General features: G+C 41.2%; 1 protein-coding gene across 4 annotated transcripts in view; it reads left to right on the forward strand.

Annotated features, from left to right (window-relative positions):
* Window positions 1-6,238: 6,238 nt before the first annotated feature.
* The window catches only part of LOC117010386 (synuclein alpha interacting protein), a 97,906-nt gene continuing 82,781 nt past the window's right edge, over window positions 6,239-21,363 (forward strand). For all 4 annotated transcript variants that reach the window (XR_004420650.1, XR_004420649.1, XM_033084812.1 and 1 more), the window contains exon 1: window positions 6,239-6,441. The gene's annotated coding sequence lies outside the window, so the exon portion shown is untranslated. The remainder of the gene's footprint in view (window positions 6,442-21,363) is intronic.

Below are 21,363 nucleotides of genomic sequence, written 5' to 3' on the forward strand. Positions count from 1 at the left end.
GAAGCTCAGGCAGACAGGTGGTTTTAGTAAGCTCTGGTAAACATAGATTGGCCAAATAAGAAGTCATGTGAAGGGGGATTTTTATTCCTTGTGTGAACATTAATGTTCAGAAACCTGTTGTCAGAACTGAATTGAGAACTTGTCTCAACATCTGATCACAGCGATGATCCGATGCTACAGGTGAACTGGCTTTCTTCCAGGACAAAGCAGCACCTTTACTAAAGGTACTGTAGCCTTGTCTTGACACTTACACACAAAATGCCGATACTCAACCTTCTGTTTAAATGCCCCATTTATTTGCTGTCATCTCTGTCCATATATTGAAACTCTGTTACCAATTTTACCCCAAATAGTGCCTTTGATCATGACAGAAGTGTTTTCAGAGGTGGCTTAAGAAGGCATTATAATGAGAGTAGTCTGTAATGGGAGTCGTGTGGGAAACCCTCTCTTCTAAGTCAACAAAGAGTGATAAAGAACTGATGTTTACTTTCCAATGAATGATTTCAAGGCTAGTTTTAGTGGTCATTGTGTCAAGTTCTTTTCAGATAGGTATATATGCACATGGATATGTGTGCCTGTGTTGCCTGAGATTCAGTAAGACAAGAAAACAGGAAGCAGCCACCTCTCTATCTGCTTAGAAACACATTTTTTTTCTGTATCCCTCAAGTTCCCTCCACAGAGAGTTATTGTAGAACTCTTCAATTCAGCAGAGGTAACAGCCCCAATACACTGTTCAACCCCCAAACCTGAAGCTTTTCTGCCCTTTTTAATGGGAATTTGCCTTCCTTTTGGGCCTTTATTAGAGTCAGCTGGTTTACAGAGTGTTTTCTCTAGAGTGTTTTTAAAATCATTATTTTAGCAATTACTTAAAGGCTGTTTGAAATGTCTTGCTTTGATCTAATTCAGGAAATAGAGTCTGCTGCCAAGGGATTGACAGTAAGCATGGGTTTAAACTTTCTCAAAATAATGTTATTAATTGGGGCATCGTCAAAACAGTCAAATCAGTAGTGGTGTACTGGTTAAAGCTATAAAGTTTTTTATTAATTCACAGGGTTGCTGTGACCGGAATTCACTTCTGGCTCTTACAATAAGTTTGTGGCAGTACAGATTTTGCTTGAGGCTCAAGTGAAACATAATATTTGGTCTTAATCCAAGTTAATGTGTTCCCCAGTCAGGATTTCCTCTAATGACTCATTCATACCCCTAATGAATTGAAAAGGATATGTGTAAATTGACATTGAACCTAAACTCCAAGGCTTTTGACTTTTTATCTTATCTCTGAAGTGGCACCATACAACATCTTTATATTCTAATCACATTAAAAAAAACAACTCTTCTTCCTTGTTTTTCTTGCCTAATGAGGTCACATGAGAGAATGCAAGTCATATATACAGGATGGAAGAAAAGTGGACCATAGTACTGGACAGCCAACCACATGTATTCCCAGTGTAAAACAGTAGCCAAGTAATCCCACAAAGCTCTAATGCTGTAAGATAATGTAGAAACCGGTCAGGTTCAACTGCTTTGTGCTTCTGTCTATGCTCTTACCCTCTAAAAAGTGCAAATTCCCTTGCCCCTTAAACAGGAGCATTCGCCAAAGTGATCTGGCTTCAGCATGGGAGGGAGAAGGAGCTACACCAGGACAGTTATGGAGCAGACATGAAATCCACTCCTTCAAATTGTCTTGCCTTGTGGCAGCTTGCTAATGTGGCCAAAAGTGGTCTTGGTATATGAAGCAGAGGAATAAGGGATAGAAAAAAAAAAAATAAAAAGATTCATTACAATCTGTAATTTGTTGTGTGGATTACACTTAGAAGCTTTCCAATTTGCCAAAATTAATAATAAATTTATAATAAAATCTATGATGTCAATGATTCACAAATTCAAAGCTGTGGGCTTGTACTGCTGTTAAAGTATCAGGGAAATTTTAAGAAATCTTTTTAATCTATCCAAAAAAACTTTTGGAAGGGGGCTTGAAAGTACATAGATTATAAGAAAATCTTTAAAAATGGACAGCTTCCTATTTACATTAGGCAAAGTCAGAATCTCAAAACTCAAACAAGCTGAATGAGAAAATGGACAAAGCATACATAATTTAACAGGGAAATTAATGATCTATTACAACAACTTTGTTAGGAGTGTAGTAATCAAGATTAGATCACTTTCTGAAAAACATTCTCCAGTTCAACCAGGAATTGTGGGGCTTTATGCCAGAAATCAGAGTAGCTGGTTATGGTAATTGTCCCTGACCTTTTGATGCAGTAATGCCATGTACTAGCTTTCCAGCCATACATACTGTGTTCAGTTCTTCTGCACAGCTGTGCCAAATGTGTGAGCAGAACCTTGGATGTCACATTGTGAAATTTTCTGTGTGATTTATCCAGCAGAATAGATCAAATAAATAAGCATTTAATAAAGCCCAGGCTTTAGTTTCCCCTCCACCCACGATACTGCCAACTAAATGGCCTCATTGCAGAAAATACTTTCTGCCCAATCCCAGAAACAAAGCTATATGCACTGAAAGATGGTTTTGAACTAATTATTTGTGTTTTTGTATGCCTCTCTTTTCTTATGGATGAGGAACTGATCTGCATTCTTTTCAAGGCAAACTCCTGCTTTCTGAATTCTGCTGATGTCAGATTGGCCCACTGTGGGCTAGCAGATCAGGTTTAGGCATTACAAGCACTGAAAACAATGCAAAAACACAGCAGAAGAATAATTGTTTTACTGCAGTCCTAGCTATGTAGTCTCAATTTTTCTTAGATGTAGCACTTCCATGAATCTAGCATGGTTGACTTACTCATCAGCATATGTGTGATGCTGTTTGTCATAATCAAGGTGAAACAATAAATCATTACTTCTAGCAGTCAAGCAATATTGAGATTTTCTCAACCTAACAGGTTTGTGCCTATACCATTATTTGCTGTAGCCTCATGTGCTTCTAAGAATTGAAATGTTTTTTCCCAAATTGAGCAAAATATTTTATGTATTTATTGCAGGGTAGACTGAAGGTGGGAAAAATTAGAAATGATGTTTTTCGGAAGTTAGATGCATGGTTGACTTGATCTATGTCCTGTTTACCTCCACTCAGAATCTGAAGACAGGAACAATTCATCTGGTTTGGACTCATTTGAAATCAGTGCATAAATTCTGTCATGCTCTAAAAATGGTAGTTGCTCTTACTGATTCTCAAAGCTAAATGTGTTTTTAATATTTTTAATTTTTTTTTTAAATTTAAGAGAACACTTAAGTGCCCCAATGACTGCCTTGAATGACTGTGAGTCATCGTGGTTCATCATTTGACTGAACTAAAGGTTGTTCTTTATTACTTCAGGAGATACCTTTATATTGCAATTGCTAGGTTTTGCTTAATATGATACTGTTGGTAATGTTCCTTGGTGGAGATATTATACATCAGGAGTCCTGGATTACCATCTGCAAGTTCACAGGCTGCCTGTATGTATTAATTAGTCCCTAAAGTTATCAACTGTTAAAGTAACCTGTACAACACTGATTCCCAGCCCTAATGCTCTGGGAAAAAAATGGCAAGGTAGTGTATATCGCTTGGCTCATCTCTTCCAGGCTTCTGCTGCCTCCTTTCTGTTCCTGTCTACCTTTTGCGTCACAAGACAGCTGCACATATCCAACAACAAATACAGAGGCACCAGCGTTAGTCCTGCACAGAAATAGAAAATCTCCTGGAGGAAATGTCTCCATGGGTTTTGTACCTTAAAATAATGTGGTAATGTCTTTATGAACAGTGTCATCAAGCACCACACTTTTAAATCTGTCTCAAACTCAGCTCTGAAAAGAATTTCAAAAGTAATGGAGGGTTTTGTCTTGCGTTCATTATAGTCAATGTACGTGATCACTGATGGATGCTGTGATTGCTGCTGACTGCCATGGGCCCCTGATGTGGCCACAGATCAGTCTGTTCTGATGTGCATCCAGGCATACTCTGCAGTTGACACAGATACTGGCCTTGGCTCCACCACGTAGGAATACTGAGGTTCAACAAGCCACTAAATGATCCTGGACAAGCATACTAGAAAAACAATGGGCAACACATTTTTGAATCACTTTGCTCCATTGGGAATAGGATTATCCATGACAAGCTTTTTACTATGCCAGCAAATGTTTGTATCTACATGCACAGCAAAATCACAATTGTGTGATTTTATTTTAGACAAAAAAATAACAATGGGGCCATATACTTGGCAGTAAAAATCCATCCTGAAATTCTTAAAAAAACTTAAGTTGTATATCTTAATTTAAAGGTTTTTTACAGTCATACAGCCTAATCAGCACTTCTTATTTGAACAATATTTTCAGCAATGATTTCAGAAGTACATACACAAACATGGTTATCAGTACTAACTGAGATACTGTTGTATTTGACACATACAGAGACACTTGCCAAGCTTTTCTCTTACAAATTGTATTTGCATATGAATGGTATTTATAGACTCTAAATTAAAGTAAGATTTTTTTTGTTTTGTTTGTTTGGTTTTTATTTCATCAACGCTGTTTGTCAGGCCATACTCCTTTATGACATTTTATTCTGGAGCTGACCTGCATTCCTTTCAAACCATTTAATCACACACAGCTGACCAACATTCCTGGATAAAACCACCTAATCAAGTGCATTACAAATACCCCAAATGGTTACTAATCTCCATATATGTACAAGTGTGAAATGTGCAGTATCCAAATATCCTTTTCCTAAAAGCAGAAGACCTGTCCAAAGTACTCCTTTCCTCTTCAATGTGCACAGGTGGTTAAGATAGTATTGCACCACATAGTTGGCCTTGCAAATAGAATCCATCACTGTAATTCATATTCAAGTTTGTTTTGTACACATTTTAAAAATGTCATTTAGAAAGAAAGAAACACAACAGCTTTCCACTTCTGGGCAAGTATATTAAATAAGCTGAAAATGCATGATACTGCAGCTCCTAGATAGCTCAAGTAACGTGTCATGGAGGGCTGTGTTTCTTTTCATGTCCAACTTGCTGGGTTCAGATGACAAGCTTCTCAGCGTTGTTACTGTCTGCTGAATGTGTCTCAGGATTAAGCAGAATTAAAATGGGGAGAGTATGAGAGTTTAGGCACTTTCACTAGAAATCCCTGCAGGAAGAACAGAGACCTACTTAGCTGGAGACTAAAGTGTTTTCCCCAGTTCCAGAGACACTCGTCCAGAACAGACGTGCTGTCTGATGTGGGCATGCCTGTGGTACTGCTGAGTGTGCTCTGTGTGATCTGTGGGCAGTACTTTTCCAAAATGCCAAACTAATATAAATTCACTTAAATTTTCCATATACATCTCTCAGGCTTTTGCAGTTCTCACTCATCAGAGTAAATGAAATGTAAGATGTTCTGTGTTTGAAAGGCAAAAACACACGGAAGCAGTGGAAAGGTATATAAAGGGATACACTTTAAGGGACAGGATGGAAAACGTGCCTATGAAAAGGGGGAGACAAAACTGGCTAAATCACAGAGGACAACCCAGCCAAGGGCTCACTTTTTGCTCTCCTGCTGCTGCCATCCGATGGCTGGGTGGCAGGCAGAGCCTGTTTGGAGGACTCCTTTCTCTGCGCAGCCCTGCGGTGTGTGAGGCTCACCGAGCACCTGCGCCCGCGGCTCCACTCCGGGAGCGAACGCTGGCTTCTTGCCAAGGCAGGTTGGACCAGCTCGGTGGGAAGGTGTGCGAGGATTCCACCGTCCCCAGGTCCTCGTGAACCTAGGAACCAGAGGAAAGCAGAGAGGCTTTCCAGGTTTTATAGCAGACCAAAGTGAAAAAAAAAAATTTAAAAAAAAAAATCTCTCCCCAAACCCACCGAGTTTTATTTTAAACAGATGTGAGCGGACTGAACTCGCCATTTTCAGGTTCGAGCCTGCGTTTCCATTATCCTCAGCGCGGCGGGGGTGCCACGCGCTTCGCACTGGACGCTGCGGAGCAGCGCTTCCAGACAAACCCGCGGGCAGGACCTGCGGGGCGCGGAGGGGTGGCGGCAGCTCCGGGGACTCCGATCCCTTCCCCGGCTCTGTCCTTGTCCATAGCCCTGTCCCACAGCCCGGTCCCGATCCCTGTCCCGACCCCGCCGCCGCCTCACGCGGGGTCCCGCGCAGCCCCCGCCCCGCGCCGCCGGTCACGTGGCAGCGCCCCCCGCATTGTGACGCAGCAGGGCCGGGCGGGGCCGCCCCCTCCCCTCCTTTCCTTTCCTTCCCTCCTTCCCTGTCCTCCTTCCCTCTCCTCCTCCTCCTCCCGCTCCTGCCGGCCGCTGCCCGGTGGCAGGGCAGGGGCGGAGGGCGGAGCGCCGCCTGCAACCGCGGGGAGTGGCGGGGGGCGGCAGCCGAGAGGCGGCACCTGGGTCCTTCGCCCGTCTCCATCACTCGCGGCTGCTGCGGAGCGGCCGCGGCCGAGCGGAGCGCAGGGGTGAGGTGAGGAGAGAGAGCGGAGCGGAGGCTTTGTTGGCGCCGGCAGCGCTGCCCCCGGGGCGGCGGGAGAGGAGGCGGCGGCGCCCAGCCCGCAGTGCCCCGGGGGGTGCGGGCGGCGCTGGAGCCGCTTCCCCCCACCTGAGCGGGGCTGCCGGCGGCGGGAGACGCGGGCGGGAGCGGGAGCGGCGGCGGGGGGCCAGCCCCGGCCCGGGGAAGTGCTTTCCGCGTGAAATCAGGGCTGAACGCGGCGGGTTTCGCTGAAGCTGAGCACAGCCGTGATGGCAGTGCCGCGGACCCCTCGTAGCGCGGTGCGAGCCGCTGACACTCGCGGGCGCTGCGGATCTGCCGCCGCTGTGCCCGGCACCCAGCCTCAGCAGCCTCCTGTCCCGCCGGGCAAGCCGGAATCTGGAAGGAAATCAAGTAGGAGTTGCATGCTTGTAACTGTGGGGAAACAAATGCCAAGTTGTCTGGTAGAAACATGCTCCAAGGCTTATGCTTGGGTCAGTCCAAAATCGTGTTTTTGCAGCAGCAGGGATCAAGCCTTTCTCACTGAGTGTTTTATGTGAGCATATGTAATTTATATAAAGAAGAACTCGAGGATCAGGTTCTGATGGTACCGGATACAAACCAGCACCTAAACAGTCTATCTTCATTGTCACTGTTATCACCTCAGAGCACTTTCAATGGCTGGCTTAAAGCCACATCTCTTACAGAGCTATTAATCAGTCACAACTGTTCCTCCAAAAGTCCCCTCAGCCCAAACCCACCAAAAAACTGCTAGTGCCTGTGTTTTCCATGGAAAATCTTAGCATCTAAGCCTCATTTTGTGCTTCAGCATTCCAATAGCAAAAGGTAACTGAAAAAAAGTTTTTAAAAAATTATTCTAAAGCAAATCACTTGACTGTTAGACCCTCTTCTGTTATTTAAATGGCTAAAGAATCTTACATTCATATAGTCATAGCATTGGGAAATCAAAATAATTTTGTATTTTGTGCAAATAGGCTGATCCTGTAGCCAGAAATTATGTTGAATGATGTGCATGCATTTGGCCTTGTGCAGCATGCTGTAGCAGACTTTTAGTGGTGTCCTGCCCTTGCTGAATTTAGGAGTTATGTGCTTCCAGTGAGCCATAAAGAGCATGACCTGTTGCCTTACTACCATCCATAAACATGACTTTCTTCACCCTAAAATCCTCTACACCAAGCTCATGTGTGAGCTCACGGTTGGTGAACTTGGTAAGCCACTTCTGTCTTTGTATGCTAAGCCTGCAAATATGCCTCGTGCAATACTAGAGCCATATTTTAAAGATTTAGCAGGTAAGCTGAAAAACTGGTTAGAAAAGCAGAATTCGTAGGTCGCTCAAGAGATAGTTTAAAGACAATGAGAAGCACTTTTCATCTGAATAAGACAATAAGAGTTTGACCTGTTCAGTTGTCAAAGAGACACCTTCCTCATCGCTGTAGTTGCAGTATACAAAAACTGTAGCTTTTCCTTCAAGTATGCCATCAAGGTAGCCCACGTGTGAAAAGGCTCTAGTGAAAAGGCTCCCTTTGTAAGGTGTGGTATGCTTAATTTCTGCATGTTTTATGTGTCAAAGACTGACTTATGCAGACTGACCATTCTGCTTAATGCAGTCACTCACTCTTGCCTTATACTAGCAGTTCACTTATTTTTCAGGAGTTTGTGATTTCTGGTCTGTGTCATTGATTCAGTGTGCTGCAGAAAGCATGTGTGTGACTTGTAGCTTGTTGAAAAAGTGAGTACAATAGAACTACATCAGAGTATTGCCCCAGTGTAAAGTTACCTCCAAATTCAAGGAGCCTGTTGAAAGAAACCCTTCTTTTTCGAGCTATCAGTCCAGTGCAGGCTACTCAAAATGCTTTTAAGTGTCTGTCTTGGGTTACAACAGTGTCAAAGTGTCATTTTGTTATAAGGAAATGGGTGGTCTTTCAGGTGAGGAAGTTCTGTAGAAGACAGTAGCTTACATTAGGTAGAAGCTGCTTGTCTTAATATTTTTTTCTCTAATGACAGCAACATGGAAAGTAAGTATGTCATGAGTTCTTTGGGACCACCTTCTGGATTTTCAAAGAGCTGCATGTAAAATTAGACTGCTTGGACAAGGTGACTGAAGGTACTCTTGAAGATTCAGTCCCTTCATGGAGTTCTGTGAATAAGGGACAAGTAATTTTTTTTTTCATAATTTCAAAACCATGGTCCCAAATATTACATTAATTACATAATTACAAATATTTTGGAACTGTTTCTTGACTGGGCATCAGCAGAGCTTGAAAAATTATGAAGTGTCCCACTTGTCCAGTTTCCCTGGCAACTGAAATTGTTCCCATGTGGACTCCATAGGTGCAAGAAGTCTTCATCCCACACACACTTGAGGTGAAATACCACCTGGATTGGCACAGCTGTCTTTCTCACAGTCCTCTTCCAGGATGTCTCAGACTTAGACCTACTTCCACAGCAGCTCTGTGCTTGGACACTTGTCTGATTAGAAGCAGGAAGGTGAAAGCATGACAGCCCTGCTGCAGCTGCTATAGCTTCTGTCCTTTGAAATGGAGACACGCAAGTAGTGCTGCCTCCATGTGCGAGGAGATGCCAGCAGGAAAGGAGGAGCAGACAGCCAGAGGCAGCCCCAAGGGGTGATTGATTTGTCACAGGCAGCAGCACAGGAGTTGGCAGTGGTGCAGGGATGATGGTACTTGTGACACCACTTGGTGTCGTGGAGCAGTGATGCTGCACCTCATGAGCACAAGGACCAGTAGTTCAGCAGCCTTTGTGGGATGCAGCAAGTTATCTCCCTCATCTGGTGTTTAGACGTTTCAGCTGACTAGATGAGGTGTGTCGCAGAGGTTTATCTGCACTCTTGTCTGTCTCTGATGGTGTGCATGAAGTTCCAGAGGCAGCCCATGAATCATAACCAAGGAGGTAGGGAACAATTTTTTTTTGTATTTCAATTTTACTAGAATCAACCTGCACCTCGTTTCAGGTAGATGTCAAGAGGAGAATATTCTGATTCTTGCTTATTCAGCCATGATAATGAAAATTAATACCAAGTAAAATGAGGAAAGGTTTATATTTTTCATATGCAAGTCTGTAAATAATATATTTGCCAGTGCATTACTGTGTGTTGCTTATCAAATACAGTGGGATTTTTTTCCAGTTGAAATGTATATGTTCATTGTTAAAATGAAAAATATGTTAGAAAAAGTTGAGAAACATTGGATTGTGGAAGGGCAAATAGTAATTCTTTTTAACTCCAAATAGGAACCATAACTGAACTAAACTGAAGGAAATTGTGCTTAGATAATTGGCAAGAGGACTTGGAGTAGCATTGTATCTGCACTCTCTCTTTTTCTGGCAGATGTGTTGTTTCTTGAAGGAGGTAGAGATGATAGGCTTACATGGAACAGGTGTATAGTAAACACAAGGGAATTTCTCTTTAAATGCAAATGTGGTTCTACAATGGATTTATATGCACAGTGGAACCATTGGAAACAAGAAGATAGAACATATGCATCAGATACTTTATTGATTTAAGTCCCTAAGAGAGTTTTAAACTGACGAGGCAAAATAATTAATTAATTTTTGTGGTAGAAGTATTGTCTGCTGTTTACTTGTCAAAGGTGGAGCTGTCATTTAATCTTCTACATTAAAGCTCCAAGTGATTCAGAGGTCTGGAGGTCTTAGAGTTATCCAAGAAAGGTACAGTTCAGTCCTCACAGTTTGGCAATTGGGGTACTCCTTCGTTAGGTATATTTTCTTGTATGTTAAGGAGTGTTTACAAAAGCTTATTTTGAATATGAATATGGTTTATTTGCGCTTCATGAAGAATTACAAAGCAGCACTTGAAAGTGTATTTTTTCTGGTTAAAACATAGCATTAGGTTTGTGAGGTTTGCTGTAAGCATTTCCTTTTTGGTTCAGTTTCCTCCTGAGTTCTTGTTTGCAGTCAAACTGCTGGCATTATTTTTGTTTATGCCAGATAAAAAAGCATTGTCTTACTTATCTTTTAAACTCAATACAGTATACTACATGACTTCTTCTCATATATAAATCCTCCCCCTTCTCCCCCCTTCTGTTTTATTGTTACTGAATCAATCGGGAGCTTTCCATTTAAAATGAAATTCTAATCAGGAACTTAGCACTTCCCTTCAACCCCCCATTTTAACCAACTTGTTTACATCTGTGACTAAAAATCAGGCTGTGCTGCATAACTTTCTTGAAACAGGCTGCCCAGAGAGGTTGTGAAGTCTCCTTTCTGGACCAGCCTGGACATGATGCTGTTGTGTAGCCTGCTCTGGATGAGCCTGCTTTATCAGGGGGATTGGGTTCAGTGATCTCCAGAGGTCCCTTCCAACCCTAGCCATTCTGTGAATCTATGACGTGCAGGACAGGGGCATGTATGTGATTGTGATTTGAAGCTGCATTTCTCTGCAGGTTGTTCATCCCTGTAGTTCTTTTGCAGGATCTCACCATACTGACTGGCCTCTTTTTTCTTTTTTTTTTTTTTTAAGAATTAGGAAATACCTTTAATTTTTTTTGTTATGTGTATGTACATACCTCATGTTCTTTTTTACTAAAATTTGGATGTAAATATTCTGCCTTTTGTATGCTATGCTGTCAGTTCCTGTTTAGTCACAGTAGTAAATTTATGAAGATCCCATGAGCTGCTTTTGAATGGGCTTAAGATTTTAAATGTTGAAGTTGTCAGCCTGTTGAGACACTTATTTGAGTATTTGTAAAAGCTGTCTCCAAGATGCTTTTAAAAGAAAACAAAAAAAGGCACCAAACGAAATGAAGCAAAATATATCTGGGAAATACACTGCACACAGAAGCAGAAGAGTACTAGTAAGGTAAATAAGTTGTGTCATATTCCCTGACCCATTCTATTGTGCTAAGTGTAAGTGTACTCATTTCTTCTCTTGTTACATGGAAAGAGTCTTAGGGTATGTGTCTGAATTATGCTAATGTCTAGGATATTACCATTTTGCAAACTCATATGCTGAGCTCTGGATAAAGCACAATATTTGTGCTTGTTGCTAGGACATCGCCAAAAACTTATCCTGAGTTACAGAATGGAATCACCAGGAAAATGAGTTATAGTTACATCATTAATTATTTGTGTCTCGTTAACATTGAAACTCTGACAGGCTTGGTGCTGTGACCACTTCCCTAGAGCAGGAACCTTCCCCCTCTCTGTGAACAGCCTTTTCCATATCCAGTCTATACTTCCCCTGATACAACTTCAGGCCACTCCCTCAGTCCTGTCACTGCTCACCACAGAGCAGGGATCAGTGCCTGCCCCTCCTGTTCCCCTTACAAGGAAGTTGTGACTGTACTGAGGTCTCCCCTCAGTCTCCTCCAGGCTGAGCAGACCAAGTGCCCTCAGCCACTCCTCACACGGCTTCCCCTCCAAACCCTTCACCATCCTCATGGCCCTGCTTTGGGCACTCTCTTAACAGCTCAATGTCTGTTTTGTGTTGTGGCACCCAGACCTGCCCCCAGCACTGGAGGTTAGGCTGCCCCAGAGCAGGACAATCCCCTCCCTCCCACATCTGGTGATGCTGTGCCTGATGCACCCCAGGATGTGGGGTGTTGTTCTTTTGTTGACAAGAACTGAGGGTAGTGCTTGTGTAGGTACAAACTGACATTTATCAGGTAGAGGAATTTTTTCATGTGCTGGATGCACCCCAGGATACAGTTGGGCCTTTTGTCTGCCAGGGAATACTGTTGGTCCATAGTCAACTTGTGATCAGAACCATCGCATCCTGTTGTGTGGGACCATTCATTCCTTCTCCAGCCTCTCAGTCTGTCCTTACAGCTGGGACTGCCCTGTCCCAGGTGCAGAATATGCCTCTTGCCCTTGTTAAGCTTCATATGTTTGGTAATTGCCCAGCCTTTTAATTTGTCAAGGTGTCTGCAGGACATCACTTCAATGGAGTCAGCAGCTCCTCCCAGTTTAGTGGAATTTGCTGGAATGGTACTGTGTGATGATTGGAGGTTTTGCCATGTTTGAGCGCTAAAATGTTCAGGTCCGGACAACTGATTGGAGCACAACTATGTGTGTGTGAGTGTGTAGGGTTTCCACAAAGAGACAGGCAGCAGCACAGAATGTTTATCCCTGCACCCAAAACTTTATGTATTTCACTAGCTTGCTTCTTTCTATGATAAATTAGCCTGTATGTAATCCCTGCTGCTGTGATCCAGTTCCTACCAGATCTTTAATTGTCTGAGTCAACATTAGCTGTTGTGTGTCTGTATACTCTCTGGGAAGGCAGCAAAGTATGCTGAATAACTGCATTCCTTCTTACCTTCTCTTCTGGTTGTGATTTAGCAAAATGCACACAAAATCTCCTCAGAATGAATCATTCACTCTGCAGTTTAAGAGCATGCATGGATCCCTTTGGTCATTTGCTGGACAAATGTTAGTAAGCCATCCTTGAGAGGATGTGGTGTCTGTCTTGGTTTGTAGTCAGTAGAGGCTAGAGCCAGCAGAGTAGTTGTTTGTAGTGTTGCTGCCATGCAGCGAACCACTGTTGGAGGAGAGGAAGTCCTGGATTTGAAGGATTTTGTCAGCTCTGGGTTTCTACATCACAGTAAGTTCTGTCCCTGTTAGCAGCACTAATAGATAAAGGCATTGGTGTCTTGATGTTCTCCTGAAATGACTGGCCTTGAATCGGTAGATAACTGATATGCCTGAATGGGTTAGGGGTTCAGAGCCCAGCGTTGGTACTGCATTGGAGTGGAGTGTTGTTTACATGTCGCTAGGTTGTCCCTAGCTGCCTGTAGAGTGTACGGTGTCTCCTCATCATCAAACAGTAAAGCTTGGTGAAATCCTGTCCTTGAAGGTTCAGGTTAATGTGGCTTGACTGTGAAATCCCCACAGGAAAGGCCAACCAGCGCATGGTACAAGAGTATAAAGGAAGCCCTCCAGGAGTACACAGGAAGCAGGTTGTGTAGAGGGAAGAATTAGCACAATTCCAGCTAATGGAATTTAGCAAAATGGACACTCTCTCCAGCATATGTTTCTCATCAGGACCCATATGCTTTACAGTATGCTTCCAGGCTTTGCTTTTTGCAAATGCAGTTTTTAGATGTACGTATCTACAGTAGCACTATTTCTGGATGTGTCTGCACTGAAATCGAGTAGTGTGATTGCAGGACATGCAGACAGCTCTGCAAATGAATTGCTTTGATCTGTATGTGATGTGAAGACATGCCAGCCTAGACTTAAGAGAAGGCTTTCCAAGCCTTCTGGACAGATTATTTAACCATACTGAAGTCTGCTTTCATCTGTGTCTACTGCTATTTTTAACTGTCCTCTCTAGATTTGCACTGTTGTGGATACACCTGCACGTGCTGACATAAATTCACGACTGCATGCCCACTTCATGCCTCCTGCAGTATTGTTGGTGGATGTTCTGCATTTGGGTGTGTATCCCTTATTCTTTGTACTGAGATAGTCTGCTTTTTCATGGAGTTTAACTGACTGTTTCACTCTTTAATTCCCCTCTGTAAGGAATTATGGAAAGGGCAGTAGAGTGTCAGAGAGCCTCTCTTTCCACTCCAAAAATTAATTTTTGTAGTCCCTGTTCCAAATTTGATTCTTAAGTTCAACCTTAAAGAGCCATCATATCCAGGCCATGCATTTTTGTGTTAAAATCTAGATGAGAAACTGAGTTAAAGGAGCAATATTAGAAAGTGAGCATTTTAAAATGTGAATCACACATTTTGAAATCAAAACATTGAATCCCAAGTACAATTATGGGGGGGCAAAAAGTGAAATTATATGAATAAGAAATATCAGTAATAACAGTAAGGTCACCATAATATAAAAAACACAATCCAACTCTCTTCAAAGGATTTGAAATTATTTTTAAGAGAAGGAATGTATATGTTTTTCCAACATTTCAAGGAAGATCATTGCACACTGCTAGGAGTTTCTTGTTTTGGTTTGTGGGAAGATTTTGTTGGTTTTTTTTACTTTATGTGATAAGGGTTATTTTTAATTTGTCAGATTAATTTTGAAGTTACTCCATACTCTTGAAGATTAAGTCAGTGAACCTTCTTATTAAGGTACTGTATTGTATGAGTGAAGTTTGACAACAGGTATACTCGCACATCAGATTTTCGTAATTTTTTTAATGCAGAAATTGATTTTATTTCCTCATTAAAACCAATCAACCAACCAAAAAAAACCCCAAAACCTGCAGAAAACAGTAAAACTGATCTATATCTGAGGATATAGTCTGAAAACATCTGTCAAGTATCTAATTATTTTACTGTGCAATTTCCATGCTATTTAATGAAGTAAACATGGCTTAAAAGTTAGAATCTAAAAGGATTAATTAGTGCAATTTTTTTTCATGCCTCAGAAATGTTTCACGTAAAAGCAGTACTGTGAGAAAAGGGGAGTACAAAATAGACTCTAACAAAGTGTGTCTTACTGTGACATGAGATATGCTGTAAAGGATTAAGGTGAAGCTGAACTTTTCAGCCTGGCGGAATGCTACGTCGTATTTGTCTGCCAAGAAAATATTTTGTTTCTAGATAAATGGTTAAACTGCAATAAATAAAACATTCATCTTTCATCAAACAATTCTTTAAAAGAAGTGTTTCTTAGTCCTGTCCTTGACACCTTTCTGAGGAAAAAGAACAGCCTTAGTTCACTGAATGCTAAATAAGAATGCAAACTAAGCTTGGTTTCAGCCACATGTGCTCTTGAATAAATTATCTAATTATTTTCACTTCTAAAAAGAGAAGAAAATACAGTAGGGAACTGCAAATTGACAGTAGCAACATGTTTTTGTAATGTGACAGTCAAACAGTGCCTAATATTTTTGTTATGAAAAGGATTCATTCTTTATGTTGAACAGCTCCAGCGCTTTCAAACCGCAAGAATGCGGGGCACAGAGTGGGACATCCACCACTTCTCTGGGCAACCTGTTCCAGTGCCTTACCAGTCCCACAAATTAGGATTTGTTCCTAATACCCAAACTAAACTGGCTGTTTTTTACCTAGAAACTATTGCCCCAGTTTCATTTCCACAAGTCATGCTTTAAAATGCCTTTCCAACTTTGTTGTAGGCCTTCTTCAGGTACCAAAAGCCACGATGGAGTCTCCTCAGAGCCTTCTCCAAGGTGAACTATCCCAGTTCTCTTAGGAGACATATTCTATCCTTTTTAGCATCTTTGTGGCCCCCTTCTGGGCTTGATACAGCAGGTCCTTGTCTTTCCTGTGCTGGGACCCCAGAGCTGGATGCGTGGTTCCAGGTGGGGTCTCACCAGAGCAGAGCAGAGGGGCAGAATCCCCTCCCTCCCCTGCTGCCCACGCTGCTTTGGATGCAGCCCAGGACATGTTTGGCTCTCTGGGCTGTGGGTGCCCATGGCTGGGTCATGTTCTGCCTCTCACCCACCAGCACCCCCAAGTCTCCTTCCCAGAACAGCTGCTCTCAATGCCTTCATCCCCCATCTGGACTGGTAACAGGGGCTGTCCCAACACAGGTGCAGCACCTTGCACTTGTCCTTGTTGAATCTCATCTCGAGCCCATGTGCCCTGTTGAGCCTGTTGTTTGGATGGCATTCCACCCTTCAGGAGTGCCAGCTGCACTATCAGCTTCATGTCTTCAGCAGTCTTGCTGAGGAAACAGTTTATCATGGTGACCAAGAGCTGGCATAGGTTTCTCGGAGGTGGTGGAGCATCTCTCCATCCTTGGAAGCATTCAAGGGCCACATGGATGCAACGGTCCTGGGCAACAGGCTCTGGCTGAGGCATTGGCGAGAGGGTGGACTTGATGTTCTCCGGAGCTCCTTTCCAATCTCAGCCGTTGTGTGATTCTGTGAAACACTGAAAAGAAAAAACATAATTCATACACGCAGGGCTACACGGAATAGCCCGTGTCTCTGCCTCTGTGATGGTAGCCTTGCATGCTACTAAGCACAGCCAAAAACGTGGCATGGCTGTAGCCATGAAATATGTGTGCTTTCATATTTAGATTGTCTTCATGGAGCCTTTTGGTGTCGGGATGTATGTGGTAAGTGAACTGCAGTGAGAGCCGCCTCCCACTTCTGCCAGTGATCAGTGCAGTTTGGAGATGTGGACAGATACACAGAAACACCTGTGTGCTCCCATGCTTCTTGTTCTGGTCCTTCTGCTGTGTTTTTCTGTGGCTTCCTGTAAGCCCCTTTGTTCCCTGCGTCTGGATGGGGATAATAATGTTTTCTCATCCTGTAATCCTGTAAGGCTGTGAATGAGTTGAGGAATGCTTGTGAAACACTTGGACATTACTCATGAGCATCCATGAAAAAAACTGCAAGGATGTCTTCCACTTGCTATAGGGCTTTGGCAGTGTAAAATTTTAAGTAAATTTAGGCTAGTTAAATGCTGGATGGTGAAACACAAGAAATTAAAATGTACACTTGATATTAATGAGTAGTTTGGGTGTGCTGTTTGTAAGACAGATCACCTTTTGCAAAGCATTGATATGGCATCCTTCAGTTAGTCACTGCATCAAAATCAGCACATTCAAAGAAATGTGCTCATGTGTAAATTTTGTAATATCATGGTTTTCCATGTAGTGAGGTTTATTTCTTTAACATAGTTTCCTTTTTTTTGAGGTTTTTGTTTGTTTGTTTGTTTTGTGGAGGGTTTCAGGAATCTCTGAAGACACTACAAAATTTCAGCTTAAAATAATAGTAGTACTTGCATAATTGGCATTTCTACCACCTCATCCACACTTTATTACAGCACTAATTACTGCACGACTGAATACTAATACTGATTGTGTCTGCTGCCCATAACTTTTTTTAACAAATAATGTTGGATAGCAGTGCTGTAATAGGATAGCAGCAGAGGTGCAGTTGCAGTCTGTTTCTCAAATGAGAAAATAATGATAGTTTCAGAAGACAGCATGTCTCTTAGGAATAATTTAGCTGTTTTTCACTGCATATTCCAGTTTCCACCAAACTGTAACTGAAATAAAGGTTCTTTTTTGACAGTGGTTAAATTTACTGTAGTTTACTCTGTTTAACTTTTTAGAATTTTTGCAAACATCATAGCCTATGTGTACAGAATAAAGTATGAAAAATTTTGGAGTTCCTCTACTGTCTTAATTTTAACTTTATCAAAATGAAAACATTTGCATAGATGTTAGTGGTCAAGTGTCATTGCTAAGTCAGAGAAAAGTTAATGGTTGCAGTAGAAATAGATTTTTTTAGTATTTTTAGTATTTTTTTCTTTAAAAGTAAATACCTGTAATACATGCTTACAGTATTTGTCAAATTTCTTTTATTCATCAAGTAGTCTCAAAGGAAAGTGGGTTTGTCTGAGTGACAAGGAACGTGAGTTCTGGAGTGAGTTTTTTGAGTTCAAGGTTTGCTTTTTTGAGTTTGAGGTTTGGTTCTTTTGGTCCATGGGCACCATGTGCACAGATACATGCTGTGTGTGATGTGCCCTGTGTGAGGCTGGCTCATCTCCCAAATTGAAGAGTAGTTCTGGTTACCTACCGCTTCTCCCCGATCCTGACTGTTGCTGGAATTCACCTTGTATCAATGGGAAATTCAGCTATGAAATTTGGAGTATCAGAATTTGCTAGAGTGTAGCTCTTGGATATTCTAGTCAGTTTCAGGGTGCAAGGGATGGGTCAGTGGAATTGACAACCCAAAAATTTAAAAGAAGAGAACAAAAAAGCGTGTAGTTGGAAGACAGAATAGGAAAGTGGATTGAACCTTGTTGCAGGCCTCCCGCAAGAGAGCAGGACAGTGCACAGACTTCGCACAAATGGTGGATACACTTGGCATATTGTGATCCTTGAAGCAGAGAATCTACTTACGTTGGAGTTTTCCCTTGAATTTATAATTAAAGCTCACAGGAAGCAAAAAATCATCATGGGACTAAATGCAAGATTTTGGCAGGAAAATGTAAATAAGGCAAGTTCTAAATTTCTGACTTCAAATACAGCATTTGAATGTTGCAAACTTAAGAGCACTGTTTGGCATTAATTCTTTTCCAGAATATTTCCAGAAATAATTGAGCAGGCTGCTATGGGGCTACAAGGTGCTGAAATTCTACTGGACTGTTACTGAATTTAGGTTGAGTAATTTAAATGGGAAAAGGAAAGATGCAAGGAAGGTAGTGTTTGAAAAATTCCTTTTACTCATCCATGTAAAAATAAAAATAATTTAAAAAAACCTCAAACCCTAACATGACCTAACGGATGCTTTCAACATTAAAAGTATGTTAAGCAAAGATATTTTAGATTACCTGGTTTTATTGAAACAACCTTATAAAGGAAATGTGTTTTTCAGTGAAAAGAAAATACTGTTTAGGAAGATTTATAGGGATGGTATACTGATCAAATTGGTTCTATATTTTTCTATTAGTACCTGTAGAAGATAAGGTGAATAAGGATGCAAGGCTTTAAGGAGAAAAACTGAAGTCAGGATTTGTATAACAAAATTGCAGTATCAAATAGTATAATTTAGTTGAAATTATTGTACTGTGCAAAAACTTTTTAAGGATTACTACCCCAGTGCTACTGCCCCCAGTGCTGCTGCTACTAATTCAGAGAAAGAAGAGAAACCTCAGTGTATGATTTGAAATGAGAGTGCAATGAGTCACATCTGCTTTATTAAAGACGTTGACACAGAATCCTTCACCTCCTCCCAAACCAATGCATGATTTGGAAAGGCTGAGCTCTGCTATGCTTGATTTCATCCTTGAGTAAGTGCTGGAGCCTACATTAGCAGTGGTAGTTGCCATAAGCCCTGTGTTGCTCTGTCTTACATTGGGGCCAAGTATCTGGTTCCTTGTGGATGTGGTTACTAGGGTGTATTATTTTTGGATTTTTACATAAGAACGAGGCTACCAAAAGAAGGCATATTTTTTATTTCTGTAGTTCATGAACTCACAACAGCCCTGCAGATGTTCGTTATTCATTACCTTTGCCAAAAGGCTAGAAGTTGTGAGTGCTTTGACAGCATAGTACTTTTAAAATTGTACCTGGAGTAAAAAGATGGTAAATCAAAATATCATGCGTATTTTTTGTATCAGTTCCTTCTCAAGTTTATTGGGAACCTTATCAAGCCATTAATTTCTGGCATGTTCTGCTTAATTCTCCTAAAATGCACATTTCCAAAGTCTTACTCAAGTAAATATGATGGCAGTGTACACACACATTTTCTTCTGTGGTGTTTCTTTACTTTAGTGAAGTTTTGTGCTGCTTTTAAGTAGTTCTTGGGGATACATGGCTTTATACACTTTCAGCCACCATTTAGGATATTGTGGTTAAATTTTCATTTTTTCTGGGTATTTCCATACAGAACATGTAGTGGTTGATGTCTTGAGAAGTGGCTTATGGTGTGTTAAAAAGCCTGATAGGGAAGGTAGATGTGCAAAGCAAGACATTGCCTGTATTCAAACAGTTAATTCCTTCTTATTTGATGATACTGAAAGTTAGTTACACATCTGTGTTTTCTGAGTGTATGTTAGCAGTGTACTGCTTGCATAAAATACCTCAGGACTTGGGTCAGCTGATTTCCCAGTCCTTGCGTAGTCCTTGTTTAGTCCTTGTTACTGCCTCCTGAATTTAAGGGCATAAGCACTGGCTTTATTGTGGAATGCACTGTATTGTCACTAATATTCTTTGAAATAATTAAGAGAGCTGCAAATAATCTTGATGTGAAATAACACAGCATTTTATGTCACTCAGTGTTCCAAGTGACCATGGCTTGATCCGTGTAACTGTTTGGTTTGGTTTCAAATCTAGGTTTAATGGAGGATTTACAGAAATGCTGAACAGCACTTGTACTTCTACATGATTGATGCAGTGTTCTGTATATATTTTACAGTTCTGCATTATGAATTATTTGATGTTTAAGTATAAAAAACAGATGAAAACTTACAGCTTTAGTATTATGTATGCAGAGAAGGTGGGTATGTATACTTTCATGCTCTCTGTACTTGTGATTGTTGAACCTCTACATATTAAAATGTATTATTCATTTCTGCCAACAGTCATGAGTCAGGGGAAAATAATGGACGCAATCATTTGAAAAATGCACATTCACAATTTGCTTGTATTCATCTCAAAGTTCAGGCTGCAGATGTGTAACCATTCATTTTACTGTTCTCAGTGATCCGTGTAAGCCTCCTGAGGATTCACATTTTTGAACTTCCTGCATTGGCATTGGTAGAACAGATAGGTAACATGAAATAAAATTTATTTTTGCCATAGAATTCACTGATATTAGAGGCAGTTATTAAAAAGAATCAACACTCAACCTGATTTTGTTAGTTCAGCTGCTGAATTTCCGCTAGTAAAGTAATAAATTCAATTTGCAGTGGACTTTTCCTAGTAATTGCAAACATTGTATGTACGTTTTCTCTGGGGAGTCACACTTTGGAATAGCAATGGAGTTTTTTTCCTGAAATTTTGCAGGAAGTAGAGAAAAAAGATGAGCGTCTTTTAAGATTAGTTGGTAAAGAAAGTTTTTCTGGTTAGATTTCACACTTCTAAAATGACTGAAGAACAGATTTGTTAAATTTCTGATGTTCTACTCAGTCATAATTTTCCATGGAAAATTGTGTCATGCGCAATCTCCAGGTCTATATGTGAATGTATTATTTTAACCTGGGTTTGGTGTTAGCATTGAATTACCAGTACTCAAAACAAATGTATTTGAAGACTCTTTGGCTAGTTCTGCTTAAGAAAATATTTTTTAAAGCTCAGAGGAAGTACAATGAACTAGTTACTAGCTGCACAATTTAAACTTGAGCCTTTGTGCATTCAGTGCTACGAAATATATCAATGGCAGGTTTCCCACTGTTGTGCATGTTCTGTTTTACTACTGGTTTTTCCAGATTCTGGTTTTGGTCTAATTTAATGTTATTCATGACTTGATAGGATATGTAATTT

Source organism: Catharus ustulatus, chromosome Z (assembly GCF_009819885.2).
Source record: "Catharus ustulatus isolate bCatUst1 chromosome Z, bCatUst1.pri.v2, whole genome shotgun sequence".
Taxonomy (NCBI): domain Eukaryota; kingdom Metazoa; phylum Chordata; class Aves; order Passeriformes; family Turdidae; genus Catharus; species Catharus ustulatus.